This window comes from Pteropus alecto, unplaced genomic scaffold (assembly GCF_000325575.1).
Source record: "Pteropus alecto unplaced genomic scaffold, ASM32557v1 scaffold14, whole genome shotgun sequence".
Lineage (NCBI taxonomy): Eukaryota > Metazoa > Chordata > Mammalia > Chiroptera > Pteropodidae > Pteropus > Pteropus alecto.
The window spans coordinates 3,563,802-3,577,722 of NW_006436810.1; positions in this window are offsets into that span (position 1 = coordinate 3,563,802).

Genomic DNA, 13,921 nt, shown 5'->3' on the forward strand with positions numbered 1-13,921 from the left:
CTTATAATAAAAAGCATTTCTTGCCTTCCATCAACCATATATGGGATGGGAAATAGAAGTTCTTAATTAAAATCAGAATTTTTTGTATGTTTGTTTTTTTATTGTTGACTTTTTTCCCTTGGGGCACTGATGTTGAATTCACAGGCAATTAACTCCTTTCACAGTGGTGCCATCTTGACAAACCTTGAAGATTAGGATGCTATAAAGGCAGAAAGGCAGCAGGAAATGCTACAACTGCATTTGCCTTTGCTGTTGGCCGAGCAATCTTGCTTTATAAGCACTATAAAAGACAAATTCACTTTAACATTCAGAGTGCCCCTCCGAGTATTCTGATAGGTCAGAAATGCAACAAGAATCCTCAGCAATATTTATCTCCAAGTCAAGACCAACTTTTTCAATTACCACAGACAATGTTTTTTTTTTTTTCTTGAGTTGGCCTGATGGAAGATAGAAACTACTAAATCGATGTTCATATAAGAATAAGGCCATGCTGGGATACCAAAGACTTGTTTGAATTATGCTTCACATGCCTTTTACCTGGAGGATAATATCTTGTGTTTTCCTAAATTTAGAATCAGACCATTAAATATAGTAGTCAAACTCTCATTAAAATAGGTTATACAGAATCCCCTTTCTTTGAAATTCCTAAAAGAGTTTTTAAAGCCTTCATATTAGAAAAAAAATTAAACAATTAAACCTTTAAAATTCACTTATATAGAAGAAAGCACACCCTCTCAATTTATATAATACTTGCCATAGACTTGGCAAAATGAGTGTTCTGTATATTTCACTTCAGAATTAATTACAGGGCATCTTATCAAACCTCAACATTATTTATTTCTGACAAGACAAACATCCAGAAATAAAAGACATCTTTTCATTCCTTCTGAATGTCAATTCTATTGCCTTCTGTGTCAGGAGCATGAATGATTGGAAACTTCATTCTGTGTGTGACAAAAGGAGGTTTACATAGTCAGAGAATGCAAAATTAACATATAGCAAGAAGGGAAATTGTCAGCTTCTGAAATTGTGGGTGTAACAGTTCCCTTCTAAAGAGGATGGGTGTAAAATAGAACTCTGAATTGGAAGAATGCATATTTAGATTCTGACCCAAGGCTGTGAACCTGAAGCAAATCACATTACTTTTCTGGGTCTTAGTTTCCTTGTATAAATAATAGTTTTAAAGTTAGGCCTTATAGTAGCAGATCTCAGGAAAAGCTGAATTTAGGTGCTTAAGGGGTATAATAGTATAATAGTAAACAGTCTCTCTTTAGCCCTTCACTCAGTGTTCTTCTCTATTGGCTTCATTCTCAGAGAGGCCCTCCTAAAGGGGAGACAAAGAAAGCCTTTGGAAACCTCAGGCTTATATTCTATCTGCTCGGTAACAACAGCAGAAAAAGAGAACATGTTTCTCAACAGTATCAGCAAAAGTCCTGGAGCTGGTATTCATAAGCTTTAATTGACATGACTTGATCTCATATCATAACCATGACCCAGATGATACGTATTGACTTTGGCTGGAGTCTGAGTCACATGCTCACAAAATACAATTCAAAGGAAGTCCGTGGCACTATAAGAAAAAAATGAAAACAGATATTGGTGGGGGGAAAAAAACAGTTATCAACTTCATGAAAGAAATCGATCAGAAGATAGCAAAGCTCCCTTCACATTCTAATAAAATTGCTCATTGTAGAATCCCTCTGATTTTGAAATACTCAAAAATAACAAAGGTTAATATTTTGCCCAAATCAGTTTTAATTTCTTCAAATAATGAGTAACAAATTATTCTAACCAGTGATTGAATAAACAAAACATTGTCCTCAAAACGGATTGTGAGTTCTATGAATAAAAAAACAAAAACAAACAAACAAACAAAATGCGATGATGGTAGAATTTGCCAGAATTTTTCCCATAGATCTACCCCTAGAGAAACATGTGGTCACCACTAAAAGTCAGCTGTGTGCCCTTCAAGCAGCTTATTTGATCTGTAATGATAAGCGATTGGAAATAAAATTGAAGATACTAGTATATAAGTCATTCATTCTTAAATGGATTAGGTAAAACTTCGAAATACATCAGTACTGAAAGGCATCAATCTCTAATAATTGTGAAAAAATTCATTCTGGCTAGGTTCTGGCTAGAAGATGTAGGAACCAAATTCTTGTATGGAAAGCGTGATGAGAAGAGTTAACTGAAACTGTAAGTAGTTGAAGATTGAATCACTGCATTGTAGGAGTCAATAGAAGAAACACTAACATTAATTCAAAGAGAAGAAAAAATGGCAGCCCCACAGGAATGAATCCGATGATTAGAATTTTAAAGGATGATGTTTGTGATGATTAATTTTAGGTGTCAACTCTGGCCTAAGGAATCCCACATAGCTGGCAAAACACTTTCTGGAGATACGTTAGGGTATTTCTGGAAGAGATTAGCGTTTTACCTGTAGACTGAGTAAAGTTCTGCCCTCACCATTGTGGGCAGGTATCATCCCATCCCTTGAAGGCTCAGAAAAAGAAAGGTAGAGGAAGAGCCAATTCTTGTTCTTCTTGAGCTAGAATATCCACCTTCTCCTGCTTTTAGAAATCAGAGCTCCTGGTTTTTAGGCTTCAGACTCTGGGACTGATACCCATGCCCCTCCTCACCTCCCAACTCTTCTCACGCCTCAACCCTCTACTGGGAGTTGCATCAGCTCCCCTCGTCTTTAAACCTTCAAACTGAACAGAATTATAATACTGGTTTTCCTGGTTTTTTTCTCCAGCTTGCAGATGGCAGAGGGAGGTCATGGCTTATGTCAGCCTCCAAAAATCTTAAGAGCCAATTCCCATAATAAATATCCTCTTCCTTAACTATTATCTGTATCTATATCCTACTGATTCTGTTTCTCTGGAGAACCCTGCCAATACAGTGTTCATGTTTCACTTTTAATTGGTGAAATTAAATCTGAAATAAATTACTTAAATCTTACATAAATGAAAGTTCCAAATGCTTTCTTTAATTAAAAACAATTCCATGAAACCATGTGTAGTCAGCTTTAGCCTTTTTTCTCCTCCTCTTACCAGTCTTAGTCCCTTTTCTTCTGTTTATTGTGACAATTCCTAACCCCTTGAAGTATTCAGTGCACCCCTAGATTTTCTTTATTAAGGTCATACTTGTTGGAAGCATCATCTCTGTAGAATGCAAGATTTTTTTCCTCTCAACAGAAGCAATCAGCCCAGAACCTTAATGATGTCACTATTACATATGCCACTGATGCATATGACTTTCTAGTGCTTTGGAATGTTTAAAGAAGTAGCAGAGACATCTTGGTAAGAAATAATTGCTAGATTTTACAGCAAAGAAGACTGGACAGTCTTAAAATTCCATTCATGTTGTTCATACTATGTTACATATGTATGTAATCCATTGTTGTTGTTCCAAGAGAGCCACAACCAGTGGCCATAGCCAAGGTTCTTTTATTATTTTGAGACAGAAAATAACAGTTATGAAAGGTTTTTTCAAGGAATGGGAGAGTCTCTCACCAAACAGTCCATACATTTTTCATTCATCACTTACATATCATCAAGGCCTAAAACACATTTGCAATCAAAGCTATAGGATTTGGAAGAGGGCATTATTTTACATGACAATATATGTGGTCTCGCTCATACAGTTAGCATTTTGTGCATCTGTACACATTTGTGCAATGGTAAGTAGTCACTAAAATCTTTGAGCAATAAAATTCATTTAATAAGTTGCTGTGCAGTCTGATTAGCAAGTACATGTGCCCTGTCTAATAAGAAATGGTATCTAGAAATGTGAAATGTAACACTCAATGGATATTAGTCATGAAAGGCTAGATCATGCTGCAGTAACAATCTCCCAACTCTTAATGGCTTTAAAAACAAAAAATTTATTTCTTACACTACATATCATCATGGGTCTTCAAGGGGACCCTTTCATTGCCAAGGGACCCTGTCTGATGGAGAAGTTGCCATCTTGAGTTTTGCCAATCCAATAGCAATCCCAAAGGGATGACAAAATTGGTAAAATTTCCTGCAAATAATTAAAAACTCCTCCCAGAGTGGCACACATGACTTCTGCTCAAACTTTCTTCATCAGAATTGGCCACTTCATCCCTACCAAAGTCATAAGGTCTCTATCAACCACAAGGAAGCCAAACAGTACAATTCTATCCTGTCTGGAAGGTAGAAAGCTGGATATATTCTTTGAGAAACATTGATGACTACAACAGAATAAGAATGCAATGGAATTAAAGCAATAAAAACTAGGATTAAAATAGTGACTATATTGTAGTTTGCAAAAAATAGAGAGTCATTTAAATTCTGGTGGGAAGGAACTGGAAGTTAACAGCAGACTATGCAACTGCACATTATAAAATATTTATTAACATTTTAATATGTACTGTTCAATTCTTTCTGTGGTTTTATTCTTTCCACATTATTTTACTATCTTTACAAAATCTTGAGCAAAAAACAATTCCTTTGGTAATATAAGAAAATATATTATCTAAACTAAATTCCTAAACGACCCTATATCCTTTTGCAAGAGTTTAAAGAAGGGTAACATCTCCTACCTTATAATATGAATAACACATATTCCTATGTGAATGGGTACTCTTTACCCAGGCACATATGAAGCATGCCATCCTTCCCTCCTTAGTATACAAACTATGAAATTAATTTTGTGTCAAATATGTTTTAAGCATTGCTTGGATGTATTATGGGAAGTTCTTGGACCAAAATCTCAGACTTTGATCCCTGAAGCTAATCCAGCTCACTGCCTTCTCAAAATCTTACAATTCATTGGGGAAATGGTTCCAATCAATAAATACATCTGAGTTTTTAAAACCTTGCTACATTTATTCTGGGAGTAGAAGAAAACTTCCCTATTAGCCACTCCCTTCTCTCACAGATACATTCACTGTAACAATATTTAGCTCTTCACATGATTTATCTGAAAGGTGTCAATTTTAGGACTGCTGGCAAGATGTTTTGGTCCGTGAAGTAAAGTTGCTCCACCTTCATAGGACTATTATAAAAACTATTAAAAAATAGTCTATCCCAGTAAATTTGACAGAGAGGAATAAACAATAAATATAAAATGATGTAATAGCCATTTTTGCTTCCTGACTCCCTGCTTCAGTTGCTGTATCTCGTCTCATCTTTTCTGAACTTTGGACTAGGATTTAAACTATTGGCTCCCCTGATTCTCAAACTATACCACTTCTTTCCTGGTTTCCCAGCTTTCAGGTGGCAGATCATGGGACTTCTCAGCCTCTATATCAACCTTTCTTTATGAGAGAAGATCACTTTTGTATATTCCCTGTCTGTGGAATCCTTCTTATCTGATGGTTTCTTGCGAACTTTAAAGATGTTAATAACCCCAAAGTGCTTCAAACTGAGCCTAGCAGGGGTTCTGGACCAAGATGACAACATAAGAGGCTTCTGAATTTCTCTCCTCCCATGAGCACATCAAATATAAGCTACATACAAAACAATTCCCTCTGAAAGAAATCCAGAAAGTTCTTAAGTGATTCCTATATAATGGGATGACTGAGAAAATACAGACATTGAAATAGGTAGGAAAGGCTGAGAAAACTCTCAGTAAACCCCACACCGGCATCAGGAAGGAATATTCAATTTCCAGCTTCTCCCTGAGGAGCAAAGGGTTTGGACCACATATCTAGCGTTCCAACATTTAAGGCAGCCACCACTAAGTGGGTGGGATCCCAAAACATCCAGCTCTGAAAGCCAGTAGAGCTTACATTCAAGAGTCTCACAGTACTACAGCAAACAAAAAAGCCTTTGTTAATGAGTACTTGAGCACTTGCCACAGCTACCCCCCAGGTCTCAGCACAGAGGGAGCCAGCAAAAATGCTCATCTCCCTGTGTCTTTTTCTGGAAGAGGTTTGACTGCACACTTTTGAAACTACTGCCTGAGGTCCAGCTTTCTAATTTGCAGGCATCTAGGTGCTAACTTATTTTCCCCAGAGCCTATTTTTTGTTGTTGAGTTTTAGAAATTCTCTACATAGTCCGGATACTACTCTTATCAGATATGATTTGCAAACATTTTCTCCCATTTTGTGGGTTGCCTTTATTCTATTAATAATGTCTTTTGATGTGTAAAAGGTTTTCATTTTCACGAAGTCCAATTTGTCTATTTTTTCTTTTATTGCCACTGGTGTCATATTTAAGATATCATTGCCAAATCCAATGTTGTAAAATTTCCTCCTGTGTTTTCTTCTATGCATTTTATAGTTTTAGCTCTTAGTTATGTTTTTGTTCCATTTGGAATTAATTTTTGTATATGGTATTAGGTAAAGGTTCTATTTCATTCTTTTGTATGTGGATATCCAGTTTTCCCTACACTGTTTTTGAAAACATTGTCTTTTTTCCATTGAATAGTCTTAGCGCCTTGTTGAAAATTATATGACCATATATGTGAAAATTTATTTCTGAGCTCTTTATTCTGTTCCATTAGTCTCTATATTTGTCTTTGTACCAGTACCTCACTTTTTTGATTACTGTAGCTTTGTAGTGAGTTATGAAATCAAGAATTGTGAGTCCTCCGACTTTGTTTTTTTAGGATTGTTTTGGCTACTCAGGGTCCCTTAAGATTCCATATGAATTTTAGGATGGCTTTTTCTTTTTCTTCAAACACATTGTTGGGATTTTGCTAGAGATTGCACTGACTATGCAGATCTCTGAGTAATACTGACGCCTTAACAATATTGTGTTCCAGTCCATAAACATGTGATGTCTTTCATTTACTTATGTCTTCTTTAATATTTTCAGCAATGTTTTGTGATTTTCATTGTATAAGTCTTTCACCCCCTTGGTTGTTAATTTCTAAGTGTTTTATTCTTTCAACGCAATTATAAATGGAATTATTTCCTTAATTTCTTTTTTACATTGTTCATTGTTAGCACATTGAAATGCAATTGATTTTTGAGTGTTGATTTTGCATTCTGCTAATTTGTTGAATTTATTTATTAGTTCTAATAGGGTTTTTGTGCAATCTTTAGAGTTTCCTACATATAAGGCCATAAGCTTTACAAACAGAGATAAATTTACTTCTTCCTTTCCAATTTGGAAAAGCCTGTTGCTTTTTTTGCCTAATTGCTCTGGCTAGAATATCCAGCACTATGTTGAAAAGAAGTGGCAAATTAGGTATCTTTGCCTTGTTTCTAATTTTAAAGGTGTATCTCTTCGTTTTTCACCATTGAATGTGATGTTTACTATGGGTTTATATATGATTTTATTATATTAAGGTAGTTGTCTTCAATTTTTACTGTTATTATCCTGAAAAGGTATATATTTTGTCGAATGTTTCTACATCAATTAAGATGACTATGTTTTCTTTCTCAATTCTGTTAATGTGGAATATTGATCAATTTTCATATGTTGAACAATCTTTGCATTCCAGGAATAAATTCCATTTGGTCATAGTGTATAATCCTTTTAATACACTGCTCATTCTAGTTTGCTAGGATTTGACTGACGATCGTTGCATTAATGTTCATAAGGGATATTGTCTAAAGTTTTTTTGTAGTGTTTTGTCTAGCTTCGAATCAGGGCAGTGGCCTCATAGAATGAGTTAGGAAGTGTCCTATACTCTTTAATCTTTTGGAAAAGTTTGAGAAGGATTGGTGTTTGGTTTTTTTTATTTTTTTTGTTTTGTTTTTGTTTTTAACCAGTGAAGCCCTTCAGCCCCAGGGGTTATTTTTGTTGGGTGATTTTTGATTATTAATTTAATTCCCTTTCAAGTTATAAGTTTATTCAGCTCTTCTAGTTCTTCAGTCTTGGTAGGTTTTGTGTTTCTAGAAATTTGTCCATTTTATCTGGGTTATCCAATTTTTTGGCATATAATTGTTTACAGTACTCTCTTATAATCTTTTTTCTTTTTATAGCATTGGTAATAATGTCCCCATTTTCATTTTTTTCTTTCTATTTCAGCATAAATTTTTGTGCTTATTTTACACAAAGAATTCAGAATACTTGAGGCACACCATATGACACTGAGTAAACTTTTCAGTCTTTGCTTCTTTCTTCTTTAAATATAGATACTGACAGAAAAGATAGATTAGATGCAGTCTACTTTTTCCTCTACAGATGATTTCTTAGAGCATTATAAACAATGAAATTAAAATGAGTAAATACTGGAAATTCGTTGTAAGCAGTACCATAACATCCAGTCACACTGGTACAAATAACAGCTCCAAAGAAGTTTGAAAAATACTTCTGAATTCTTGAAATCACTTTTGGACAAGCCATGATTGGAGCGGCTACTCTTCTCATATTCACAGTTTGGTAGAAAGTGCATTAGTATACCTCCACGCCCAGTGGCTAAGGCTGCCCCTGCAGCACCATTAGTACAGGCCCCAGGTCCAGGTATCGCCGAATTTCCTCTTTTACCATATATTTTGGATTTTATGCCATTTATAGACGTGTACCAATAGCAGTATGTCCAATTTAATGGATTCTCCAAATTTACCAGGACTTCCTCCAAAGCCCACAGAGCTGTCACACTGTTCTCCTTCCCTCACACACAGCACAGCCACTCAACTGCTTCCAGGGTAGAAGCTCCAGATGCCAATGTCCTCCACACAGCTTTGGTCACATCCTTGTATCAAAGCTTGGTCTAAGTGTTGAGGGTCAGGGACAGAAGGCTTGTGTTGCATGGGAGGGCTGTCCTCAAGCAGGAGCAGCAGGAGAAGCAGAGGCAGGTGTGACTTCTGCATCAGGCCTCACACCAGATTGATGAGCATAGGAAGGTCATAGGCCAGTGTAGCTAATGCAGACCTGGTTGCTGGCCCTCACTTTCATGTCTGATTTTAGTAATTTGAGGCCTCTTTTTCTTAGTCTATCCAGTTAAATGTTTGTCAATTTTGTTGACTTTTTTGAAGAACCAACTTAGTTTCATTGATGTTCCCTATTGTTTTTCTATTCTATATTTCATTTATATCTGCTTTAATCTTTATTATGTCCATCTTTCTGCTAGCTTTGGCTTAGTTTGCTTTTTCTTTAGTTCTTTAAGTTGTAAAGTTAGGATGTTGATTTGAAATGTTTCTTCTTTATTAAGGTAAGGATTTATAAGCTATAAATTTCCTCCTCAGCACTCATTTCACTGGGTCTCATAAGTTTTGATATGCTATGTTTTTGTTTTCATTTATCTCAAGATATTTCCTAACTTCTCTTGTGATTTTCTTTACTACATTGGCCATTTAAGAATATGTTTATTTTCATAAATTTGTGATTTTTCCAATTTTTCTTCTGTTATTGATTTCTAACTTTATCCCACTATGATCAAAGAAATACTTTGTATTAAATCTATCTTTAAAAACTGAGACTTAATGTGTGGCCTAACATATGGTCTACTTTGGAGAATTTCCCATGTGCACTTGAGAAGAATATGTATTTTGTTGTTGGGTTGTGTTCCATGTAAGATAGACCTAATTGGTTTACTGTATTGTTCACATCTTGTATTTCCTTACTTCTCTTCTCTCTGGTTGGTTATTCTATCTATTACTGAGAGTGGAGTATTGAAGTCTCCAGTTATGATAGAAGTGTCTATTTCTCTCTTCCTGTCTATCCATACTTGCTTCATGTTTTGATGGTCTGTTATTAGGTACAAAAATGTTCAAAATGGTTATATATCCTTGCTATATTGAAACTTTTATTAATAGATAATGTTCTTCTTTGTTCCTTGTAAACTTTTGATTCATAGGCTTTTGATTTAAAGTTTATTTTGTCTGGTATTAGTATAGCCATCCCTGTTCTGTTTGTATGAAATATTTTTCCAACCTCTTACTTTCAATACGAATGTGTCTCTGGATCAAAAGTGAGTCTCTTGTAGATAGCATATAGTTGGATGATGCTTTTTAGCTATTTTATCAACCTTTGTCTTTTGATTAGAGTGTATCATCTCTCTAATTTAAATTAATTACTGATAATGAGAGACTTCTCTATCTCATTTTTCTATGCTTTATACATTTTTTTGTCCCTCATTTCCTACACTTCTGTCTTCTTTCATGTTTAGTTGATTTCTTTGCAGAGAAATATTTTAACTCTCTGCTCATTTCCTTTTGTGTATATATTATAGTTTTTTTCTTTGTGGTTACTATGGAGATTGCATTTAACATCCTAAAGTTATAACACTCTAATTAGAATTTATACCAGCTGAAGATCAATGGAATAAAAAAATTCTGCTTCTATATCTACCCACCCCCTTTCCGTTATTGATGTCACAAAATTACATATTTATATACTGTATGTCTAAAACCATAAAATAATAATTGTTTTTATGTATTAATCTCTTAAATTATGTAGAAAACAAAGTGTGTAGTTATAAACCACATTTACAATATACTAGCTTTTACACTATTTCTTTTAATGTATTAGTCTCTTAATTTCTGTAGAAAACAAAAAGTAGAGTTAAAAACCAAAGTTACAATAATACTAGCTTTTTTAAATTAAGTTTATTGGGGTAACATTGGTTAATACAATTATATAATTTTCAGTTGTACATTATCATTTGACATCTGTATATTACATTGTGTGTTTACCACCTAAAGTCCAATTTCCTTCAGCTACCATATATTTGATTCCCTTTACCCATGTCACTCTCTCCCTAACCCCTTATACTTGACCCCCATTACCCCGTCTACCTCCTCCCTCCTTCCTCACCCCCTACCCTCTGGTAAACACTAGTCTATAGTCTATATCCATAAGACTCTGTTTGGCCTGTTCATTTGTTGCTTTTAGGTTTATATGCCACATATGAGTGAAATCCTGTGATTTTCAATTTTTTCTGTCTCACTTATTTCACTTAGCATGATTATCTCGAGGTCCACCCATGTTGTCGCAAATGGCAGTATTTTATCTCTTCTTATGGCTGAGTAATATTCCATTGTATAAATGTACAACAGTTTCTTTAGCCAATCATCTATCATATGACACTTCAGTTAATTCTATGTCCTGGCCCCTAAGCCTTTGGGGTAAATTCCCAGTAGAGGGATTGCTGGATCACATGATAAATCAATTCAAGTTTTTTGAGGAACCCCCATACTGTTTTCCATAGTGGCTATACCAAATTGCAGTCCCACCAGCAGTGTATGAGGGTTCCTTTTTCTCCGCATCCTCTCCAACATGTTATTACTTGTCCTGTTGATTACAGCTATTCTAACAGGTGTGAGATGGTATCTCATTGTGGTTTTGATTTACATTTCCCTAATAGCTAGCGATTTTGAGCATCTTTTCCAATATTTGTTGGCCATTTATATGTCCTCTAGGGAGAAGTGTCTGTTCAGGTCCTCTGCCCATTTTTTGATTGAATCATTTGTTTGTTGTTTTATTGAGTAGTATGAGTTCTTTGTATATTTTGGATATTAGGTAGGATATTGTTGAATGTGTTACTTGCAAATATATTTTCATATTCAGATGGTTGTCTCTTTACCTTGTTGATGGTTTCTTTTGCTGAGCAGAAGCTTTTTAGTTTAATGTAGAACATTCATTTTAGCTTTTACTTCCCTTGCCTTTGAGGTCAAATTCATAAAATCCTCTTTAAGTCCAAGGTCCCTGAGTTTCGTTCCATGTTTTCTTCTATGCATATTATTGTTTCAGGTTTTATATTCCGGTCCTTAATCCATTTTGAGTTAATTTTGGTGTGTGGTGATAGACAACAGTCTAGTTTCATTCTTTGGCAACTAGCTTTCCACTTTTCGCAGCATCATTTATTGAAGAGGCTTTCCTTACTCCACTCTATATTTTTGGCTATTTTGTAGAAAATTATTTGCTCATATAAATATGAGTTTACTTTTGGACTCTCAATTCTGTTCCACTGGTTCATGTGTCTGTTTTGCTGCCAATACTATGCTGTTTTGATTACTGCTGCTTTGCAGTATAATTTGAAGTCAGGCAGAGTAAAAAAAATTTTTTTTTTTCAGGATGGCTTTGGCAATTCGGGGTCTTTTGTGCTTCCATACAAATCTGATGATTTTTTGTTATATTTCTCTTGTTAAAAAGCCAATGGGATTTTGAAGGGGATTGCATTAAATCTGTATAATGCTTTAGGTAATATGGTCATTTTAACTATGTTGGTTCTTCCAATCCAAGAACACGGAACATCTTTCCATTTCTTTGTATCTTCTTTGATTTCTTTTAATAGGGTCTTGTAGTTTCAATTATATAGGTCCTTCACATGTTTTGTTAAATTTATTCCTAGGTATTTTATTCTTTTTGTTGCAGTTGCAAAAGGAATTATTTTTTCCACTTCTTTTTCTGATGTTTCATTATTAGAGTATAGGAATGCTATGGATTTATGAACATTGATTTTGAGTCCAGAAACTTTACTGTATTTTCTGATTGTTTCTAGTAGTGTTCTTGTGGAGTCTTTAGGGTTTTCTATATAGAGAATCATGTCGTCCGCAAACAGTAACAGTTTGACCTCTTCGTTTCCTATTTAGATGTCTTTTATATCTTTCTCTTGCCTGATTGCACTCGCTAGAACCTCCAATGTTATTTTGAATAACAGTGGCGATAGTGGACAGCCTTGCCTTGTTTCTGATCCTAGAGGAAAGGTTTTTAGTTTTTCACCATTAAGTATAATGTTGGCTGAGGGTTTGTTATAGATGGCCTTCATTATGTTAAAATACTTTCCTTCTATACTGATTTTGTTAAGTGTTTTGATCATAAATGGATGCTATATCTTGTCAAGGTTTTTTCTGCATCTATTGATACGATCATATGGTTATTTTTAATTTATTTAGTGTATCACATTAATCGATTTGCATATGTTGAATCATCCCTGTGCCCCCGGGATGAAGACCACTTGATCATGGTGTATAATCTTTTTAATATATTGCTGTATTCGGTTCACTAGTATCTTATTTAGGACTTTTGCATCTGTGTTCATGAGAGATATTGGTCTGTAGTTTTCTTTTTGTGTTATCTTTACCAGGTTTTGGCATCAGAATGACACTGGCCTCATAAAATTCGCTGGGACGTATTGCCTCTTCTTTGAATTTTTGGAAGCATTTGAGGAGAATAGGTATAAAATCTTTGAATGTTTGGTAGAATTCATCGGTAAAGCCATTTGATTCTGGAATTTTACTTTTTGGTAGGTTTTTAATGATAATTTCAATTCCATACTGCTGATTGGTCTATTTAGATTTTCCAGTTCTTCTTGATTCAGTCTAGGAAGGTTATATTTTTCTAAGTACTGGTCAATTTCTTTTAGGTTATTAAATTTGGTGTTATATACTTTTTCATAGTATTCTTGTATGATCCTTTGTATCCTATGTGTTTCTGTGATGTCTGTCATAATTTTGTCTCTTTTATCTCTGATTTTATTTATTTGTGTCCTTTCTCTTTTTTCTTTAGTGAGTCTAGCCAAGGGATTGTCAATTTTATTAACTTTCTCAAAGAACCAGCTCTTTGTTGCATTCATTTTATCTATTGTTTTTTTTTTCTTTCAGTCTCATTTATTTCTGCTCTAATTTTGATGATTTCTTTTCTTCTGCTGACATTAGGCTTCATTTGTTCTTCCTTTTTTAGTTTTTAAGATGAAATGTTAGGCTTTATTTTGGCTCATTCTTGTTTTTGGAGATAGGCATGTTATGATATGAACTTTCCTCTTATGACTGCTTTTGCAGTGTCACACAAGTTTAGATATTTGTACTATCATTATCATTCATTCATTTCTACTCTTGATCTCTCTTTTTATTTCTTCCCTGACCCAGTTATTCTTCAGTAGCATGTTGTTTAATCTCCATGTATTTGTGGTCCTTCCTGATCTGATTTTACAGTTGATCTCTAGGTTGAAAGCCTTATGGTCAGAGAATATAGTTGGAATGATTTCAACCCTCTTATATTTGTTGAGGCTTTCTCTGTGTCCCAGTATGTGCTCGATTGTTGAGAATGT